Source organism: Barbus barbus, assembly GCF_936440315.1.
Source record: "Barbus barbus genome assembly, chromosome: 29".
In the NCBI taxonomy this organism is placed as follows: Eukaryota; Metazoa; Chordata; class Actinopteri; order Cypriniformes; family Cyprinidae; genus Barbus; species Barbus barbus.
Window position 1 is genome coordinate 11040820 of NC_136757.1, and position 22838 is coordinate 11063657.

The 22838-nt window shown below is 36.0% G+C and overlaps 1 protein-coding gene across 1 annotated transcript in view; it reads right to left on the reverse strand.

Annotated features, from left to right (window-relative positions):
* The window catches only part of LOC306848912 (leucine zipper putative tumor suppressor 1-like), a 29757-nt gene extending 12376 nt beyond the window's left edge, over positions 1-17381 (reverse strand). Inside the window, exon 1 of the mRNA XM_079383705.1 lies at positions 17191-17381. The gene's annotated coding sequence lies outside the window, so the exon portion shown is untranslated. The remainder of the gene's footprint in view (positions 1-17190) is intronic.
* Positions 17382-22838: the final 5457 nt, after the last annotated feature.

Below are 22838 nucleotides of genomic sequence, written 5' to 3' on the forward strand. Positions count from 1 at the left end.
TCCACGGCTGTGGCCCCTCGGGACAGTGCACCCAGACAGCACGTTGAATACATTTCTTTGAATTATGAATGTGGATTTAAGTGTCTAGGAGTTCCCAGAGGAGTTGTTGTTTAATATGGTATCTGGCTGTGAAAGTGAGAGGGCAACAGTGTAATAATGAGATATGCATATATGCATAATGTCATAGGCCTTTATTGGCCATTTCAGAGTAGTACCGCTTTTGATTTATGACATCTTCGGTTGGATGCAGTTCTGAGTCTCAATCAGGTGACGACTGATGTCATGTGTGCCAGATGACAGCTGTGACAGCAGTATATGTGCGATCTCAGTAAACGGACACTTAAAAATAAAATACAAAATATGGCATCCCTTTCAAGTTTAAAAAAAAAAAAACAGTTGGAACATTTTACTACAAATCAATGTTTCCATATTCCATATCTACTCAACTTTTGGCCTCTAATAATAATCTATGAAATATGCTCTTTTTTTTTTTTTGCAGCGATGCCATAAAAGATACATTTCTGGTTCTTAAAATAAACACTTATATTCTTAGTGTGAAGACCATTTAAATAAAGAACCCTTTTTCCACTACACACTTAAAAATAAAGGCTTTTTATTGCATTTGTTGGATCATATAACAACATTCATATAAACTTTCAATTATGAAAAGGATCTTTATATTGGAAAAATGTTTTCTTCAGATTATTAATTTTCTTCTTGTTCACTAAAAGTTTTTTTGGGGGGTGAACCCTAAATGCTGCTTCTGTGGCATCACTGTGAAAACACCCTTTTGAAACCTCTATTTTTAAGTGTAAAAATGTTTTGTTCAATGAAAAGGTTCCATGGATGTTAAAGGTTATTCTTCATGGTACCATAAATGTCAATAAAGAACATTTATTGTGAGTTTAGCTGGAAGTTTATGGTTTGTGAATCACATTTAATGTCTATATAATAACTGACACGTTGCTCTACTAGATTAGATCTTTTGAGCTTAACGTTCAGATTTTGGCTTTTGTAACCCTGGTGCTTGTTTAGACACTATTGTAATCACCCAGCAGTGGGACACATGATTTACAGTTTGTTGGAGAGTAGGTAATGCAGACTTTGGCTCTTCATGCTCTCGGCTGTTGCTTCATTGTTCTTAGAGACAGATGAGAACGATATGACCTAATCATACAGTCAATGAGCTGAGCTCAGCGGGAGCGCGACAGAGCAGTGTGTGCGGGAAGGGCTTGCTGCTAATAGATGCTTAGATGTCATTGAGGTGGAAAGTCGAGCTGCTTTAATTGGCCATGAAAGACTTCTATCACAGACAGTGGGCCTCTTTTGGGATTGTATGTGTGTGTGGTTTTGTTCCCCTCACATATTCCACTTGTTTGTCAACCTATGTGGGACAAAGACGTTCTATGATAAGTGTGGTCAGCAGACGTATCCAACACATGGCCAATCCATTACTGCATGCATGTATAAAGACTCTGTTCGGGCTGTTGTACTGTAGAAGATTTACTGCAGTCTAAACAAAGAGTACACTGCTGCACTTTACCACACCTGGGACTGCCAGGTGGCACACACCGACTTGCATCTGCACCTTTTTTTTTATTTTAATGTGTCCCTTTCATGTTACATATGACCATTTTGTGTTACTTTGGGCTGTTACTTTGTGTGTGGTACTATAGATTTCATGCAGCAATTTAAATCAAGTCTTTTTTTTTATGTGTACGACAATTAAATAGTTTTGGGTTTTTGGTACCCAATATGGTGCAGGCATGCAGATGCACCTAAAACTATAAACATAATGTATAATGTCAATCCTTAGTACAGTTTTAAGAGTGAATATTGCAGGTTAGGGCTTTTATTCAGGAGACAAAGCTGTCTTACATTTTAAAAATAGAAAAAAATTAGGTGGTTGGTAAGATTTTTAAATATTTACAAATTTATAAATATTATATGAAGTCTCTTATGCTCATGAAGGTCGACTTTATTTGATAAAATACAGTGAAAACAGTAATAATGTGATATTATGATTAAAATAATAATAATAAATATGTACATATATTGATGTAATGCTCAAGAAATATTCTTTATTATTATCAATGTTGGAAAAACACATGCTGCTCAATATTTTTGTGGAGAAAATAACTGTGGTTTATCCCAGTTCAGTTCAGTTTCTCTAGCCACACCCAGGCCTGATTACTGCCACACCTGTTCGCAATCAAGAAATCACTTAAATAGGACCTGCTTGACAAAGTGAAGTAGACCAAAAGATTCTCAAAAGCTACACATCATGTTGAGATCCAAAGAAATTCAGGAACAAATGAGAAAGAACGTAATTGAGATCTATCAGTCTGGAAAAGGTTATAAAGCCATTTCTAAAGCTTTGGGACTCCAGCAAACCACAGTGAGAGCCATTATCCACAAATGAAACATGGAACAGTGGTGAACCTTCCCAGGAGTGGCCGGCCGTCCAAAATTACCCCAAGAGTGCAGTGACGACTCATCCAAGAGGTCACAAAAGACCCCACAACAACATCTAAAGAACTGCAGGCCTCACTTGCCTCAGTTAAGGTCGGTGTTCATGACTCCACCATAAGAAAGAGACTGGGCAAAAATGGCCTGCATGGCAGAGTTCCAAGACGAAAACCGCTGCTGAGCAAAAAGAACAAAGACTCGTCTCAGTTTTGCCAGAAAACATCTTGATGATCCCCAAGACTTTTGGGAAAATACTCTGTGGACTGACAAGACAAAAGTTGAACTTTTTAGAAGGTGTTTGTCCCATTACATCTGGCCTAAAAGTAACCCAGCATTTCAGAAAAAGAACATCATACCAACAGTCAAATATGGTGGTGGTAGTGTGATGGTCTGGGGCTGTTTTGCTTCTTCAGGACCTGGAAGACTTGCTGTGATAAATGGAACCATGAATTCAGCTGTCTACCAAAAAATCCTGAAGGACAATATCTGGCCATCTGTTCGTGACCTCAAGCTGAAGCCAACTTGGGTTCTGCAGCAGGACAATGATCCAAAATACACCAGCAAATCCACCTCTGAATGGCTGAAGAAAAAGACTTTGGAGTGGCCTAGTCAAAGTCCTGACCTGAATCCTATTGAGATGCTGTGGCATGACCTTAAAAAGGCGGTTCATGCTCAAACCCTCCAATGTGGCTGAATTACAACAATTCTGCCAAGATGAGTGGGCCAAAATTCCTCCACAGCGCTGTAACAGACTCATTGCAAGTTATCGCAAACGCTTGATTGCAGTTGTTGCTGCTAAGGGTGGCCCAACCAGTTATTAGGTTTAGGGGGCAAGCACTTTTTCACACAGGGCCATGTGGGTTTGGATTTTGTTTTCCCTTCATAATAAAAAAAACTTCATTCAAAAACTGCATGTTGTGTTTACTTGTATTATCTTTTGATTAATATTTAAATTTGTTTTATCTGAAACATTAAAGTGTGAAAAAAAATCAGGAAGGGGGCCAACACTTTTTCACACCACTGCATTTGTATATATATTTTTATGAATATAAAAATAGATTTATACATTTTAAACATAACTACATAACTATGCATAGGTTTTATTTACATTATTTATTAATGTTCGATTACAACATTGTAGTCAATGATGCCTGTATACTGTGAGGTTTACCATTATCAAAGCTAGCACATTAACAACAACAAAAAAAAGGTTTGGAACATGAGACTCACTCACTGTAACTCAATAAAATAACTCTTGAAACAGTGCAACAGTTCTGACATGTGATTTCCAGGAAATTGTGAAATATTATTACACTTTTAAGGACTGATCAGACCTGTCTACAGAACTGTTCATGGCGGGTGTGATTTTTCTATACTGGAGAGCAGCCAGGCCTCGGTGTCCCGTGGTAATAATGTAATGTTTCTCAGTCACACAATCGACTATGTGCCATAAGATCATTATATTGCTGCTTCCTCCCAGCACTGTTTATGAGCACATGTGCTAATTAGCTGAACTAGTAACTTAATTTCACTATGACTTCATGCGGTTCATTTAGACAGTTTTGGATGATCTGTTACATCCAAAATGAGGCTCGGTTAAGTATTTACAGATAATTAATAAGCAGGTTTTGAGCTGAAATAATATTATTTATTTAGCTGTTTGTTTGTTATTTGTCTCACTCTCAATCTGACATTAATTCTTCATTTCAATCTGTGTGTAATAAACTAATGTCATCATGCATTTTTTAAAACATTAGATGTATGATGTTGTGTTATGGATTCAGCCATCATCTAGTCAGGGAGTCTTAATCGATGGTATATTGTGTGCAGCTGCTAAGGGTCTGTGGGGGACAGTCTTGTTAGGCCCCTCTCTCTCTGTCCCTGTCCACCAGCAGATGTGATCTTATCATTCCTAATCAGGAAAAAAACCGAGCACAATGACTGTCATGAATCTGGCCTACGAACTTCCGTTAACTCACCACCAGAGGTCACTCACTCACCACAGGGACTCTTGCACTACACTAACTGTTGCACGCCACCTCAGACTACAATTCCCATCATCCATTGCACTGACGACGACACAGCTGATTGCACTGATCACACACCCTGCATAAACCATGGACTTCCTCTTCCTCTCTGCCAAGTATTGTTTAGCGTATATCCTAGCGATAGCTACTCTACAGCGCCCACTCAGTTGTTAGTATTTCCTTGCTAGTTTTCTCGTGTTTTGATTCCTGCCCATGTTTCCTGGATTAACCCTTTGCCTTGTCATTTGGATTTCGTTTGCCCCTCGTTTGGATTATTGTTCGTGTACCTGGATTATCTATCTGCCTTGCCCTGTTGGATATTGTTCGCTGATCGTCGACCCACGCTTGCCCTAGGATTACTCTTTGTCTTGCCATATATATTCCTGTTTGCCAATGTTTGACTCATGCTTGTTTCCGACCACTCCTTTTAATAAAGCCTTGCAAATGGATCCCCATGACTCACGTGTCGTTACAATGACCATCTGGAGCAAAACCCATCACAATGTTCCAAGCGTTACACATCAAACAATGTGCCCCTGTTAATTTTCTCTCATTAGCTTGCAATTTGTGTGTAATTAGTAATTGGTTTTAAAGCACTTGGGTTGTTTTGCTTTTTTTTAGTCCGTTTTACATATTCATGGTTTTTTTTTTTTTTTACTCCATGATGTAGCAAAATGTGCAACTATTAAGTAGTTTACACAGTTGAAAATTCTGTTATCATTTCAACCTCGTTGTTCCAAACTGGTATGACTTTCTTCAGTACAAAATAAAATAAGATATTTTAAGACATTTCTGAGTGTTTTTCATACAGTAGAATCAACTGTTTGGTTACCAACATTTTTCAAAATACCTTATTTTGGAGTCTATTTGTTTTCTTAGCCAATTAAAAGAGATAAGGGAAAAGGGCTGTCGATTAGACAAAAGTCGGGAAAAAAAACTTTCTTTTGAACATTTCTGTCCCCTTCACTTCTGAAATGATAGCTATGCCCCTGTTCTTTGACACTCTATCTACAATCTCAATTAGGAGTGTCAATGGTCCGTTTGAGAGATAGGTGGTGGTAATGCACTTATAAGTCTGCGATCCGCTGTAAAGCAAGTAGAAGAAGATGCGTCACGCTGTAGTGAACGCGCTCAGGAAAGTTGGACCGTGCGGCGGATCAGAGGTAAAATAAAATGATATAAATACTGTTCAGTTTCTTGCACAGACTGATCGTTTCGTGTCTTTACACCTCAATGTATCGTCACGAGCCACAGGGTTTAATTTGGTTTTGTCTGTGTATGTTTTTTTTTTTCTCTTCTCTCAAAGCCGTGTGTACCATTGACTGACATTATATGACTGACAGACTGCAACGGTTTGAGTTAAAAATCTTTGTTTTTGTTCTACTGAAGAAACAAAGTCACCTACATCTTGGATTCCCTTGGGGGTAAGAAGATAAATAATTTTCATTTTCGGATGAACTATCCCTTTAAAATAAAGTGTGACCCCCCCCCCCCCCCCCCCCCCCCCCAAAAAAAATACTAAAACAAACTGCAGATAAAAATACTTTTTAATGTCAGACACTATTTCAGTTAATGTATAGAGCCAGTTTTGATGAGCACATTTCACTAAAAATAACCCCATTAACACAAATCTCTATTCCACTTCTAAAGGAAGTTCTCTAGCTAACTGAGGAGTCTGATCTTAGTGGAGGGTCAGTTGGCAAAAAAAAACACCTTATTTACCAATACAGAACATCTGTTAGGATTGGACTGTTTCCTTCTAAAATGCATTATGTATTCATCATGAGTCTCCATGACAACAATAAATGAAGGCTTTTGTAGGCCATTATTGATGGTTTCAAATTCCGGGCATTATCTTCTTTAATATAAACCTCAACAGTGCACTTATCTCATGCTGGATGATCTGAGATCTGAGTCCTGAGAGAAGTAATTTATTTGTACATAAAGTAGGTTACAGAAGGAGAAACATTTTAGCTGGATTTTTATATTCTTAAATTGTGCTGAGAGCAACACACACAAACTCAAGCTCTCTGCCACATCTGGAGCAGTAGAGAGAAAATGCACTCTTGAAATAAGAACTCTCAATGTGAAGGGAGATGCATTACAGTGATGGAGTGAATAATTCAAAAGGAAGGACATCTCCTCGTCCAGCATCACTCAGAGTCCTCTCCAACACCCTCACAGCATTTTCTGACCCACTCTCTTATGCACGCCAACCACTTAGAGGCCTTAAGTGATACGCCTTCCTTTGAAAGTTCGATTTCGGGTATAATTGTGCAGAGGAGTAATAAATCACAGCCATTATCTATGAGAAACAGCTCTTACTCTTAGTTCTAATGACTTTAGACACTTTGTTTCTAATAGTATTATCAAATTTTGTTTTTAATTAATTGCATGTAGCAATATTTGTTGAGCCCCTAAATGAAGAAAAATCATAGATATTGTGAAATCATTAAATCAGCATTACACAAAGTATTTATAATATTCAATGTGTTGTCTGTTTTATTTACATATCATTGAACATAAGCTTATCAATAGTACTGTTCTATCGCATATCACTGTTTTTCAGTATCTCATGCCACGGGTGTAGTATTTTTATTACACCATGTCAAATTAATAGTTATTCAATTTTGAAAAATGTGTCTCAAACCTACATTCTGTTCTGTTTTGTTCCTTTCCATTAAGCTGTCTTTACATACAATGTTGTCTTTTTTTTTTTTTTTTTTTACATGTTTTTAAATAATAATAATAACAACAATAATAATAATAACAACAACAACAATAATTGTAGTTATTTATTTTTTATTTTAATTATACCAAATGAATGCATAGCATTTTTAGGCCTAATTCCCATTGAATCTTTGCAAGTTTATATTATTTTATTTTAGTTTTTAGTTCTATTTAACTCTGGTTCACTTATTTGTATTTTAGGGCTTCCAAAGTTAATGTATCATTTAGTCTCATTTAACTATCATGGAATGTTATTATTTAAAAATGAATAACAGTGTTAAATAGTCAGCATAGTCAAGTGTATTGTTATCTAGTGCATTTTCATGTTTTATGTAGGTAACTTAAAACTTTCAAATTTTATAATATATCATGCTCAGTGTTGGGCTAGTTACTCAAATAATGTAATATATTACTCATTACTAGTTTCTACTCATTACTCATTACTACTCCTTTCAAAAGTAATATTGTTACTTATTAATTTCTGGCAACAGTAATTAATTACACTACTAGTTACATTACTTTTTTCACGCCCCACAGAAGTTGTAACTGTGTATCTTCCACATAAAATTTCTTCTAGAATATTACTAACATATTTCTGCCTCATCATTTGACCAAAATCAACATAGGACCGCAGTCAGAAGTTATAACAAACACTCAGTAGTGACTGATAGTGACATTCAAGTAGAAGTGTTGTATTAATCTCATTAATTGTCATGTGTAGCTTGAAGCTAATTGAAATTTCTCTGTGTAAGAATCTATAGTCTGCCTCGACCCAACTTCCACTCCACAATATATTTGATCATGCTCATTTCCCAAAATGGCTTAATTATTATAGAGAATAAGAAAGTCAACAGTTGTTTGTAGACCATTTGGGATGATCACATCCTGAGCAAAAGGTGACCAATTGTAAAATGGGAGCAGGTGTGGGACACTGAGAACCACCTCAGACAAAAGGGTGTCAGACAGACTACAGCTGTTACAAAAGGAGCAATTTCATTTACATGTAGGGTAGTAAACTTATGATGTTCTGGGTTCATTCCGACTCCGTTGAACGCAAGGTACTACATGTACTTTGTCACTGCTATGCTGCAATAAACTTCTTCATCAAGATATTCAAAGTCCTCTTCACTTTTTATTACATCTGTTACCCATATACAATTATATTTCATTATGTATTTTATCAAATCACATAAGTTTGTAAGAAACTGTTTAATTTTCCAAAAAGATGTTTAATTATAGTAATATAATGTACCACATGTTGATCAGAGGGATGTGGAAGGGATGTAATGCCAGAGTAAAGTAAAGCCATAAATTACACAACAGTGTTCAGGTCATCTTTTTTCCTGACAATATCAATATAATGCATTATTTCCATCTGCTGAATGCAAGCTTTTCCATATTCCAAGCTTGCCTGCTGCACTGGGGACATCACATGCATCACATCACATCGAGTCGTGAAAATTATAAAAATAAATCTAGGAATTATTTGATGATTGGATTTTAAATCAGCGGGGTTGAGGCATCAAAAGTAACTAAGCTGTTTTATGGATGGTAACTGTAATATTATTACTGAAATCTTTTTAGTGATTAGTTAGACTACTAGTTACTGCAAAAAGTAATATTATTACAAGTTACTAGTAACTAGTTACTGCCCAACACTGATCATGCATCAAAAACTCAAATTAATTTGTGGCATTTTTATTTTAAAATTAGTTTTGGATTTCATAAGAGGTATTTATTTTAATGGGAAAATCAAACTAAATTCAAATAGATTTTAGCAATGACAATGCTATAAAACAATTAGTAAAAAACAGGTGCAGGTACCAGCAGTCTTACCACATGTTGTGTGAGAGAAAGGAAAATAAAGATGTTGGGTTAAATCAGAGACCTCCGCCAGTGGCCTTTATCTTTAGCTGTTTTGGATAAATGTGTGTAGGAGACTGGTTGAATAAAGGCAGAGGAGGGAATGATGGAGGGGGAGTTGAATCTGGAGTGAAATGAAGGGTGTGTAGGTTGGATGGAGTGAAAGCGAGCTCAGCCGTTTAAACAATGCAAGACTGTTGCCAGCAGCAGCACTGAAAATGAAACAGCTGTAATGATGAATCATAAGGTTATTATTAGTGCTGGGCAAAGATTAATCGTGATTAATCGCATCCAAAATAAAAGTTTTTCTTTATATAATATATTTGTGTGTACTGTGTATATTTGTTATGTATATATAAATACACACACATGCATGTATATATTTAAGAAAAATGTTATGTTTATATATTAAATATATTTATATATAATATAAATTATATGAATATAAATATATACACGTAAATACATGTAAATATTTTCAAAATATATACTGTATGTGTGTGTCTTTACATATACATAATAAATATACACAGCACACACAGATATATTATATAAAGAAAAACTTTTATTTTGGATGCGATTAATCACGATTAATCTTTGCCCAGCACTAGTTATTATTAACTAAAGTCATTACAAAAATGAGAACTTGGAAATCGTTTAGCTAAATAAAACAACAAAATCAGGAGAAACTGACTGAAACTATAAATGTGGAGTACAATATGAATGAAAACTAAATGCAGTTCAGGAGGAAGTGACTTTGGTTTTAGTATTTTTTCAGTCAACGCTGGACGAGCTTGTCTTCTATACATATTCTGCTCACTACAGCCAGATTCTCTAGTTATAATATCAACCAGCAGGGGCTAACAGTGCCATGGTAACCAGATGACCCTTGACCCCTTGATTTATTCTGTCAAAAAGAACAGTCCAGTTAGACAGGAAGGGAGCATCATGTAATTAGCATCATCAAATTATGTTATGACACACTTGCAAAGGGCGACGGATAATCAGAATCAGAATTAGCTTTATTGCCAGGTATGTTTGTACATACGAGGAATTTGTTTTAGTGACAGTAGATCCACAGTGTGACAGAATGACAGCGACAGGACACAGATAATAATAAAAAAATAAATAGATACATTAAAAAAATAAGAATAATGTACAAATATACAAAATGGACAATATGCAAAATAGCACACAAACAATATACAAAATAGACAATTCAGTATGTACAGGTATGTTAGGTGCAAATTTGAAATGTAATAAATATGTGCGTCGACCAGACCGCAACAGTTCAAAGAGGGAGTGTGCTGGATGTGAGGGATCCAGAGTGATTTTCCCAGCCCTTTGTAAGTCTGTGTCTCGTGTTTCCCCGCCTCTCGTGCCCATATTTGGCCTTCCTGTTCCTGTCCTCGTTCCATGTTCATTAGTTGATTAGTCCCTAGCCCTGTGTTTAATTGCCCTGCACCTGTTTCCGTTCTTCCCTGTTGATTTCCCAGTGTTCTTTAGCCCTGTGTCTCCCTGTCTCCCATGTCCTGTATTGTTCGTCCATCCCCCAAGCTCCATGTTCCGTGTGTTTGGAAGTTCAATAAAACTCCGTGTTTGGATATCTCCGTGTCTCCTCGCTCCTTGCTCCAGTAGAGCATGACACCCTTTTGCTCACTCTGGATAAGTACAGTTCTTGGAGAGTAGGGAGGGTTGTACCAATGATTCGCTTAGCAGTCCGGACTACTTTCTGTAGTCTTCTGAGGTCAAATTTGGTAGCTGAGCTGAACCAGACAGTAATTGAAGTGCAGAGGACAGATTCAATGATGGCAGAGTAGAACTGTTTCAGCAGCTCCTGTGGCAGATTGAATTTCCTCAGCTGGCAAAGGAAGTACAACCTCTGCTGGGCCTTTTTAACAATAGAGTCAATAGGGCATTTTGCACCGCAGGAACCTTTTCATAGTACCCAAACTAATTGTGGAACTACCCACTTTTTGGCGTGTTCTAGGAACGGTTTTAGTTCCAGGAACTCCATTTTATAAACGGCATTTACCTGAAGACTTCGTCTACGGCGTTTTGTGCTTCTATCAGCCTCAATGAAATGTAACACTGCAAATTGTCGTTGGAGATTCTTTAGTCTTCCTTTCAATCGCTTGACGTATACGTTGAAATTCCATGTCCATTATTGTGAAACCCGCGAGACACAACAAAAACACAGCTCCGATCACAGCATCCTCCATCCTCCTGTTGTTAACGTTGTTCTTCTTTGTTTTTCGTTGTTGAACGCCGCATACAAATGACGTCACTGTCTACTGGCTTACGTCACTTCTTAGTACCCACTGTCGGTGCGAATGCAACCCTTCGAAATGGTACTGGGAAATAGTTTACGCAAAATTGTCCCAGTACTTTAGTACTCTACTCTTAGTTCTGGAACTAAAGCAGTGCGAAAGGCCCTAGTGTGAATGTCCCACTTCAGGTCCTGAGAGATGGTGCTGTCCTGGAATCTGAATGACTCCACTGCAGTCACAGTGCTGTTCATGATGGTGAGTGGGGGGAGTGCAGGGGGGTTTCTCCTGAAGTCCACGATCATCTCCACAGTTTTGAGCATGTTAAGCTCCAGGTTGTTAAGACTGCACCAGACAGCCAGCTCCTTAACCTCCTGTCTGTAAGCAGACTCGTCACCGTCCTGGATGAGGCCGATCAGTGTGGTGTCATCTGCAAACTTCAGGAGCTTGACAGAGGGGTCTTTAGATGTGCAGTCATTGGTGCACAGAGAGAAGAGCAGTGGGGAGAGAACACAGCCCTGAGGGGCACCAGTGGTGATCGTATGGGTGCTGGATTAGTATTTTCCCAGCCTCACTCACTGTCTGTCAGGCAGCAGCTAGCTTTCTTGTAGCAGATTACACACGGGCCTGCTATTTTTCTGAAGTAAAATAGTTCCATACTACTACTTCTAATAAGAGTAAGAAAAGATGAAGAAATGGCCTTATTCGATTTGAAGAATGCAAAGATGGGCATTAACCATTTATTTCTATTATCATATTTCTGCTTTGCTAGTCTTGGATTTTCTTTGGAAAAGTTATCGGATGTCATGAAGCATCTAGAATCTTGTCTCTGATTGATTTCTGTTGTCTGGCTCCTGGTACGTCAAAGACTTCCTGAAAGCTTAGTAGCATCTGGAATCTGTCCAAAAGAAGTTTTAGAGCCCAGTGTATCTGGGAAATATATGCTCCATGTCATTTTCACGAAATATTAACTGATATGCTCTCCTCTGTGAACGAGCCCTGACAGATAGAAACAGTACAATACCATTTCCATTTCTAGATATTTTTTAAAAAGATTCTAGTCGTGTCCCTCTTGAACCTTTCCTCCGTGGAAATAGCTAGGCCCCATCGCTGGTGTATCTGAGACCTCCAGAGCACTCACAGTGTTGGAAGATCTGATTACATGTACAAAACTATATGGTCAAAATCAGCTTCTCAGTGGGTTTTCTGAACTAACTAATTAGGCTGGTTTAAGGTCATGTCCAGTAAACACCAATCACACAAGTTTCTTTTGCAATAATTGGAGTCCTGTGTATGCAACTAGTCAGATTTTTTTGGTTTGTCTTTTGAAATTCCCAAGCAGGATAATGTGTAGCTCTCTCTTCCTAAAATATAAAGACTTCTATATATCTACAAAGACTATCTGTATTACGGTTTAAAAGTTAGGGGGTCAATATTATTATTATTATTTTTTTTAAATAAGATTTTTTACAACAACAACACTACGACTACTACTAATGCTTTTTTAAAAATGCTTTTATTAGCCTATCACTTTTTCAGAATGCATTAAATTGATACATTTTTATGTAAAGTACATGCTGGTCTTTTGAACTTTCTAATTCTAAAAAATACATATTTTGACTTCCATAAATATATTTAGCAGCATAACCATTTTCAACATTGATAATGATAAGAAATGTGTCTTCAGCATCAAAGCAGCATATTAGAATGATTTCTGAAGGGTCATGTGACAATGAAGACTCGAGTAATGATGCTGAAAATTCAGCTTTGCATCACATGTATATTAAAAATATATTTAAATAGAGAACAGGTATTTTAAAATGTAGTGATATTTCACAATATTAAGGTTTTACTGTATTTACCATTATATTAATGTGTTGCTGTATTTTTCATCAAATAAAGCATTAGCGAGCATTACAGACCTTTTTTTTTGTTTTTTGTTTTTTTTGTTTATTGACCCTACTTTTTGAATGGTCGTGTGAGGGTTTATTATATTGGTCCATTATAGGTCATTATATGTAGATTTGATTTTGATTACTTACTGTTAAGAAACTTTTAAAACTTACTATTTTTCTTTTCTTTTTTAGAAAGTATATATATACAAAATGGGTAACTGCATCAAAAATAATTGCTATACATTTTAAATGACATCTTAAAGTAAACTTAAGATGTCAATTAAAATGTATAGCAATTATTTTCAATGCATTTACCATGTTTTATATATATTTAATAGATTTTATGTACATATTATATATTCTTCCTTCCTTCTTTCCTGTCTATGTTATCAGATACAACTATCAATGTATTTAAAATGACATATTCATTGAATAATGAAGTGGGTAGACTAGTGTGACATTGGATGTATGTATTTTTGGCAGATGTATTCTTAAAACAAGTAAAAATTACTGTTTTTAGCATAAATGTATCAAGGCACATAAGATAAAGTAATTTTTTTCTAAAGAGGTACATGAAGGTGCTGACACCAATACAAGCGTTCATGTTACAAAAGATCAGTGTTTTGATTCCAAAACACCTTCTGATTCTTCTCCCGAAAGAATGTCACTGCATGACACCTTGCTCCGTGCCAGTGCTCCACACCCCGACTGCATCTCTCACCCACATAAGTTTTCATAAGCACACATGAGTAATATCTGGAGGCAGGAAAGAACACGTCTCTCTCTTCAAAGGATTAACTGTGTACATATGAAAGGCCAGCTCTAATACCTCTGAATGCTTTGAAAACGTAGAGGTGCCAAACTGGAACAAAATCACACTCATGAGGTCATGATATGTTCTAACCGTCTGTCTAGTAGACACAAGATTGTCAAAAACAGTTTAACTGGGAAGAGTTGTGCATCTTTTTGGAGGGAAACAGGTGTTTACAAGACCTTTTGCTGAATGTCTGGCATGAGGATAGGGGAGTGAAACGTCTTGGACTTCCAGCGAACTGGAAAATAACTGACTGTCTGTTAAAACTGGATGATAAACTTGTCTATTCAGGGTGAAATCGTACACCAACTGTTCCTCCCACATGCAGAGACAGTGAGAGAGTGTAAAATGCAGGGAAACAGGAAGCTTCGTTTATACCGTTAGGATACGGTCTCAGGTTTCACACAGCTCTTGTGTTTATGTGTGTGTGTCGGGGATGGCCAAATAACTGATGGGCCATATATTTAATAAATTATTAATTGACATGATATTTTACAACCGGAACTAACCTGCCTTGCCATTGCAAGGTCAAATTATCTGATATTTGAAGAGACCGATATTATATCAGGACAGTTGTATTACCTGACGGTGTTTGTAGTGAGTGGGGCGGGGCCGAGAGCCGTGGGAGCGGAGCGAGGCCGGTGGAGTTAATGATAATGAGCGACACTTGCACCACTCACCGGTCTCGAGTCCCATGGAGGAGCTCCGGAAGGATAAAAGGAGGAGTGACGACAGTGGAAGACGAGAGAGGACCAGGCCTGGACTTTATTTTGTGTTTTGTGTGTGGCAGTCGTCCGTGAGGGGCTGCCAATTTACTTTTGTTTGTTTATTTTTATTAAACTTGTTTAAATGTTTGCCGATTCCCGCCTCCTCCTTCCCGTTCTACGAACTGCGTTAGTGTTATTTTAGAATACTATTTATATACTATTATAGCATTTATATATATATATATATATATATATATATATATATATATATATATATATATATATATATATATATTTGGATGAGCTTTTATTTTTAAAAGACTAGTTTTAAAACATTTTAGTTTGAAAATTTACCCGTTGAGTTTGTTTTTTCACCAGAAAAGATTTGGAGGATTTTAGCATTACATCACTTGCTCACCAATGGGCCTTCTGCAGTGAATGGGTGCCGTCAGAATGAGAGTGCAAACAGCTGATAAAAACATCATAATAATTCACAAGTAATCCACACCACTCCAGTCCATCAGTCAACATTTTATGAAGTGAAAAGCTGTGTTTGTATGAATCAAATCCACCACAAAGGTGTTTTAACTTTAAACTGTTGCTTCTGGCCAAAATATGAGTCCATAATCCATAAACGTTTGCTGTAGTGAAAAAGTTAATCTTCTCTCACAACACAATCAACAAACATATTCGTTTAGAACTTCTTTGGAATGTTTTCACTTCTAAAACAGTACTTGATCTGTGCATATTTCTCTCCTGATTCAGATAAGACAACTGCATTGGCGGAAGTGTTATAGTGGATTATAGACTATTTTAGCCATAAGTAATGGTTTGAAGTAAAACACATTTTAATGATGGATTTGTTTCGTACAAACACTCAGCTTTGCACCTCACAAGACATTTAACAGATGGATTGGAGTCGTGTGTGTGTGTGTGTATGTGTGTGTATATGAACACATATCTTTACACACATTCACACACCCACTCTCTAAAACCTGTTCAGATGTCCTGTCAAACCCTTACCACCGACAGTAAATCTATGTATCTGTTTCCCTGTGTTTTTTTTTTTAAGCTCAAAGACTTTTAATAAATGAACTGGTTTGAAGTACAAAGATCCTGTGCTCCCACATGTCTTCAAGTACTTGTTTATTATCAGAACTTGTCTTGGCATGTAACAGGCTCTTGTGTTCAGATTGTTATTCTCTTTAGACAGCATTACCTTCCCCCAGTCTGCAGGTTCTTTGAAACCCTGAAGACAGGATGAGACATGCTCTTTTACCTTAAGTTATCATCATCATCACCGACTTTAACTTTATAATTAACATGTGCAGAAGTTAAACGATATTGCCAGTTGGTTCATGACATCTTTATGAATGTTTTAACAGGCAGGTTTGTGCTGTAAAAATATAATTTATGATAAATGGTTACCTAACAATAACAGTTGATTGTGTAAGGAGATAAAAACGGCATACATAACATGGTTAACTGAGACACAAATAAGACTGTTTTGCAAGTATGAATTTTTAAACATAATTCATTGCGGCCTCTGTGGTCACTGTGATCATGTTTGTTTCAAGCAGTGGCATGATTGTTTTGATTTTTGTCTCTGGAGGTTTTGCTCATGAGCTCAGCGAGTTATTCATATTCCTCACAAATAACCTTTTTTAATCTATCATATTATGATTTTTTTTTTTTATCCTATTTTGTTCTGTTATGCTTAATTTTCCCCATAAATCTCATATTGTCACATGCATGGAAGTTCAATAGGCTCTCATTTAATTTGATCAGCAATAATAAGTCAACATTAAAAATTACGGTCACACATTATTTTAAGGTCCAATTCTCACTATTAACAAACCATTAACTATGACTTTTGCCTCAACAAACTCCTAATTTGCTGCTTATTAATAGTAAGGTAGTTGTTAAGTTTAGTTATTGGGTAGGATTAGGGTTGTAGAATATGGCCATGCAGAATATGTGCTTTATAAGTACTAATAAACAGCCAATATGTTAATAATAAGCATGCTAATAAACAACTAGTATATAGTGAGAACTGGTCCCTGTACTAAAGTGTTACCCAAGTTATTATTACACACACAGTTTTGAACAACTGTCCTGCAAAATAAATAAATAAATAAAAATAAAATAATACAATTCTAAATAAAAATAAGATTTTTATATATGACTTGTTTCCAGATCTAGATTTTTTACACAATTATTAAATGAAATTATATTGTTTTTTACACAAATGGCAATTTAAGTGTGTTAGATTTATGCTTAACACATACATAGAAATTCTTAAAGGCTAAAATACTACTACTACTACTACTAATAAATAAAAGTAACTTTTCTACAGACAACAACAACATTTCAAATCCTCCAAAACCCACAATAAATATAAAACGAGTTGTGACTCACCACGTTTGACCATGTTTCCCTCAATGTGTTTTTGTTTTTGCTGTTTATGTGCTGTATTAAGTGCCCAGGGTCTGCTCGTATTTTAACGGAGAACAGGAGGTTGCAAGCATTATCTCTCTGGTCTCTCCTCTCTCGATCTTTCCTTCTTCTGTACTGTGGGTTGAGTCTCCACAGATTGCCATGATGTGGGTGTTTTGTATAATACCCACAAGCGCGCAAACCCTCCCTCTCCTTTCCCTCCCTTTTCGGTTTATCTCTTTCCACAAGTTCCTGTTTGCAAAAACTGCAGCAGCATTTCCGTTTTGATATCTGGAATGAAACGTTTATAATTTTTCAGAATTCCTATATCACCCCATGCACGCATGCATGCATTTGATCCTGTCCTGTCATGCCATCTACAGTATGTGGGCTGTGATCCCTCATAATGCACTATACTCATGTGCATTCAACTGCATGTGCATTTCTACAGGTCTCCCAGATGTGATTGAACATAAAACAAGCTGCGTTAACATGAACCTCAGGAATCCCAGCATAAGCACTCGTTAGATGGGATCACATCCGGCCTGCATAAGGGCAGTGACAGTTAAGAGGCATATGATACTTCAGACCTCCCAAGGGCCGGCTTTTAATGGGGCTATTCTGGCCCTTGAGTCCAGTGCCATCTATTACAGCTGTGACCTCCAAAGCATGTGAATGGTGTTGAGGATACTCTTTCTAAAACATCTGTGTCCTTATGCAGTGATGCTTTCTTCATAATGTGAATCATTGTTAATCTATTACCCCACAGGTCTTTCTCATTTTATATGTTGGATCACAGAAAAGAATGACATAATAATATAAAGGTGTTTCAGCTACTATTTCCAGCCATGCAAGTGCTGCTCGTATTTTTTTTTTTTGTTTTTAGTTCAGTTTGAAAAGTATATTTCAATAACATTTCACATCAGGAATAAAATCTGACAAAGTTTTGAGATGCACAATATATTGATACCATGTCAGTTATCTTCCCATATTAGATATATTATTTTATTGTATCAGTCAATATTGCATATTTTATATGAATGCTTATATATATTGTTTTAAATTAGATTTTGTTTTCTGTCATCTAACACTCACTTAAACTAAAATCTAATAACCCTTATGTATAATGTAATTAGCAAAATTCAATATATATATATATATATATATATATATAAAGTCCCTTTTTTTGTAATGAACGTTAGAACATTATGAAGTCTACATCTCTTTTAAAACTATTTTTTATATTTATTTATTTTATTTCTTTGGACAAAATAGTATAGAATTGTATTATTGGCCTTTTATTTGCCATAACAGGAAAACAATTGTCTTATTAATATTGAGGTATTCTTTTATCATAAATTGTTTATTAAGCCTAAATCATAAACAAACTGTGTTTTTCAGGCCTATCCAACTAATGTACCATAAAAATAGTCTTCTTTCTTTCTTTCTTTCTTTCTTTCTTTCTTTCTTTCTTTCTTTCTTTCTTTCTTTCTTTCTTTCTTTCTTTCTTAAGACTTTTACTCAGTAATGATTACAGTTTGAAATAACTATTCATCCACAATCCTGAAAAAAATGCATCATGGTTTCCACAAAAATATTAAGCAGCACAACATCAACATTGATAATAATAAGAAGTTCCTTATACTGGGGTTTGTTTTGCTTCAAGAGAGCAACCATATATTTGTTGTGTTTTGCTTCCTTTTTCATAAATGAATGAATGAATAAATGAATTAATTAATAATCGTTAATCAGTTAACATTATAATCTTTTATAATAATCATAGTCATTTATATACCCATTTAATTGATGCATTAATTTGATTAGTCATCTGTATTATATTATATTATATTGTTTTATTTTTTTTTATAATATTTTTCCATTGTTGTTTAGTCTTATGATTGTGGTTTCAAGGGCTGTTTTGTCTTCATGAATAAGAGATATGACGGAATGTTTATGGAAACTCAGGTTTTATGGGATGTTGTTTTGAAGCAGCTTTAGTATAACAATACCTCTTGAATTTGTGTTGGCCAGACGAAGTCTGAGCATTGAAACAATGCAATTAAAACTATCCAGTAAACTCTGCTCCTTTTTATCATCATCACGTCGTCTCCTGCTTCTGCTCTTCTCTGGCTTTTTCCTCGGTCAACTTCTTGGCTGATAGAAGACTGTTAATAACAGACAAGACTTGCTGTTAACAGGTTTTGTGTATTAGACTTTGCTGATGAGTTGTTCTGGTACCAGTCAAAACAGGTGTTTTCTGACGGGATCTGGTGTCTGGGGCTTAATTATCTGGCGTGGAGACACATCACAATAATACATTTTTACTACAGTTAAAAATTTATTATTTCACAATACTACTGTTTTTTTTGTTTTTTTTTGTATTTTTGATCAAATAAATGCAGCCTTGATGAGACACCATACTGAAAACTTTGTTGTCTCTATTAAACATGTGCTATTTCAACTGAAAAACAGGACTTCAGACTATATAACAATTTGTCCCATTCATAAATGTATGAGGGAACCATCTCTGCCTTATACTGTATAAGTTCGATTGCTGTTGAATAAGTTGAGTGAATCAGTCATAGAGTAATCAGATGTGTGAAGTGGATGATATTTAGCGTTGAATTAAGCGAGTTAATGGTGCGTTCTACTGTGGAAATGGAAAGAGGTTGACACATTAAACTGTATTGCACTTGACAGGCAAACACTTGTCAAAAGTCCCTCTTGAGCTGCTGATAGAGGGTCCATGATGATATTTATTAATTTTCTCCTGTGTCTTTGTGCAAAGAGCTTGATGTTTACCCTTGTCATTCTGTTTCTCTTTTCTTTGTCTCCATCTTACACTTGTTTCTTGCTCCTTCAGCCCATGGTTATGCAATTGAGCGACTGAATTAATGATTGGTGTTGATACAGGGCAACCAAAACAACATGGTCATTTCTGATGCAAACATCTGAAATGACACTGAAAAGCACAACAGGCTACAGTGTGCTCAAAAGAATGAAATGAAACTATGTACACTAATTCACTATAGCATTTAAATCACTTTTAGAGCATATTTATGTATGATAATGTTTTCATGATTTTTTTAATATAAACATGTCAGTTTGGTGAGTACTTTATTTAATTTGTAACATTACCTTGACCGAACAGCAGTTACGGTCTCATGTGCATTATGGGAAAGGCATTTGTTGCAAATGTTTATCCACTGTAATCTCCGTTCAAAAGAAAGGGTGCGTGTGCAAATGTGCGGTTCGAGTCATGTAGGAACTTGTAACAGTTGCAGGGAAAGTAAAGCTTTGTTGTTGTTTTTGCCTGTTTGGTTGTGCGTACTTGCAAAATATGTTATTCATCAAAAAATAAAATGAAAAAAAAAAAAATCATCACAGGTTGTTTGTTCTCTTTTGCACCACTGAGTGACCTTTACATTACAAACTGGACTAGAAGGCCTGTTAAAATTGTAGGTTTTTAAAGGTCATTTTATATTTCAGCTTGCTACCATAAACATTGGTCAAAACAAAAACAAACTAAGCAACATGTTCTAATTTAATATCAGAATTTTCTGAAATCGTTTCAGCTGCTGATTCCAATAACTTTTTTTAGAAGATTTTTGTTTGTTAATGCAATAAGCATGTAACATTACTGATAACAAATATGAGAATAATTTATATAAAATATAATCATTATATTTCATGATATAATCGTTACGTAATGTAGGGAATTATGAAATTACTTTCAATTATATAGTAATTCACATTTTTAACATATAAAAACAAAACTTTGACTCAATTTTACAGTAAAATAACAAAGTGGTTTTGTAGTTTATTAACAGGTTTACTGTAGAATTTTTTACAGTGTTTTTTTCTGTAAAAATGTCACTTTCTTTTTTTAAGTATAGAGACAACAGGCAGACAAGGGGAATTGGACATTTTTACACATCATTTTACTGCATGTTTATGCAGTGAGTGGCCTGGTACTCAGGCCCAACATTCCCTGCAGTCCCACATCCTTGTGTGTCCATATTTGTATTTGTGTGCATGGACAAGGTTATACCTCGAAACTGATCATTTTAAACTTTTAAACAAGATGACCTAATCAAGGCATGTGTTCACCTTCAAGAAGTACCTTTGACTTTCTCCCTTCTTTTTCTGTGTCTCTCTCTGTTATTCACAGGGTTCTTTATTAGCTATTTGGCAGTGACACACTCTGGCTCACCTCATTCCCATCTGTTCTCCCCTTAATGCAGTTCACAGTGTTGGGGGAGAGAGGGAAGTGACCCCTGCTCACCTCTACTCAATACTCTACAAATACATCCATGCTCCTGACCACATCCTCCTGCTGAACAACCCCAGGGGATGCACACTGAGCTGAAGGCCACATCAGGTCAAATAACTGCTGATCTAGAGCCAGTGTGACGCTCCCTGCCACAGATTCAAAGACCTTTAGCACTGCCAAATTCAGTTCATGTCCCTCATGTCCCTTCACATTTTGAGGCAATGTGAGTTTGGAAGGTTAAAAAATACTATATATATATATATATATATATATATATATATATATATATATGTATATATATATATGTATATGTATATGTGTATATATATGTGTATATGTGTATATGTGTATATATATGTGTATATGTATATATATATGTATATGTGTGTGTATATATATATATATATACAGTGCCTTGCAAAAGTATTATTTTTTTCACATTTTATGTTGCTGCCTTGTTAAACTGCTTTTACTTTTTTTCCACATCAATCTACACTCCATACACCATATCGACAAAGCAAAACCAGAACTGTCACAGATTCGTAAATTTATTTAATATAAAAAAACTGAAATAAGTACATTGCATAAGTATTCATACCCTGAACTAAATATTTAGCTGAAGCACCTTTACAGTCTCAAGTCTTTTTTGTTTGATGCAACAAGCTTTGCTCATCAGCATATGGCAATTATCTCACCTCTTCATCTCTCAAGCTTTGTCAGGTTGGATGGGGCAGATGCACATTTTCAGGTTTCTACAGAAATATTTGATTGGGTTCAAGCTCAGGCTCTGTCTGGGTCACTCAAGGACATTCACAGAGTAGTCTATAATTGACTCTTGCTGTGTGCATAGGGGTCATTGTCCTGTTGGAAGGTGAACCTTCTGTCCAGTCTGTGGTTCTGAATGCTCTGGACTAGGTTTTCATTAATGCCATTTCAATATTTTGGTGCATTAAGCTTTTCTTCTACTCTGATGAGTCTCTCAGTTGCTGCCGCTGAAAAACAGCCCCACAGCATGACGCTGCTACCTGCACACTTTACTTTTGGGATGGCACTCTGCAAGTGATGAGCAGAGCTGGTTTCCTTCAAACATGATGTTTGGAATTGAGGTTCATCAGACCAGAGAATCTTGTTTCTCAGAGTCTAAGGGTCCTTTAGGTGCTTTTTTGCACATTCCAAGTGTGTTTTCATGTGTCTTACCTGAAGAGAGGATTGAGTCTTGCCACACCGCCATAAAGCTCAGATTGGTGGAGTGTTGCAGTGATGCTTGTCCTTCTGTAGATTTCTCCCATCTGCATATATGATCATGGAGCTCAACTAGAGTGACAATCAGGTTCTTCGTCACCACTCTAACCAAAGC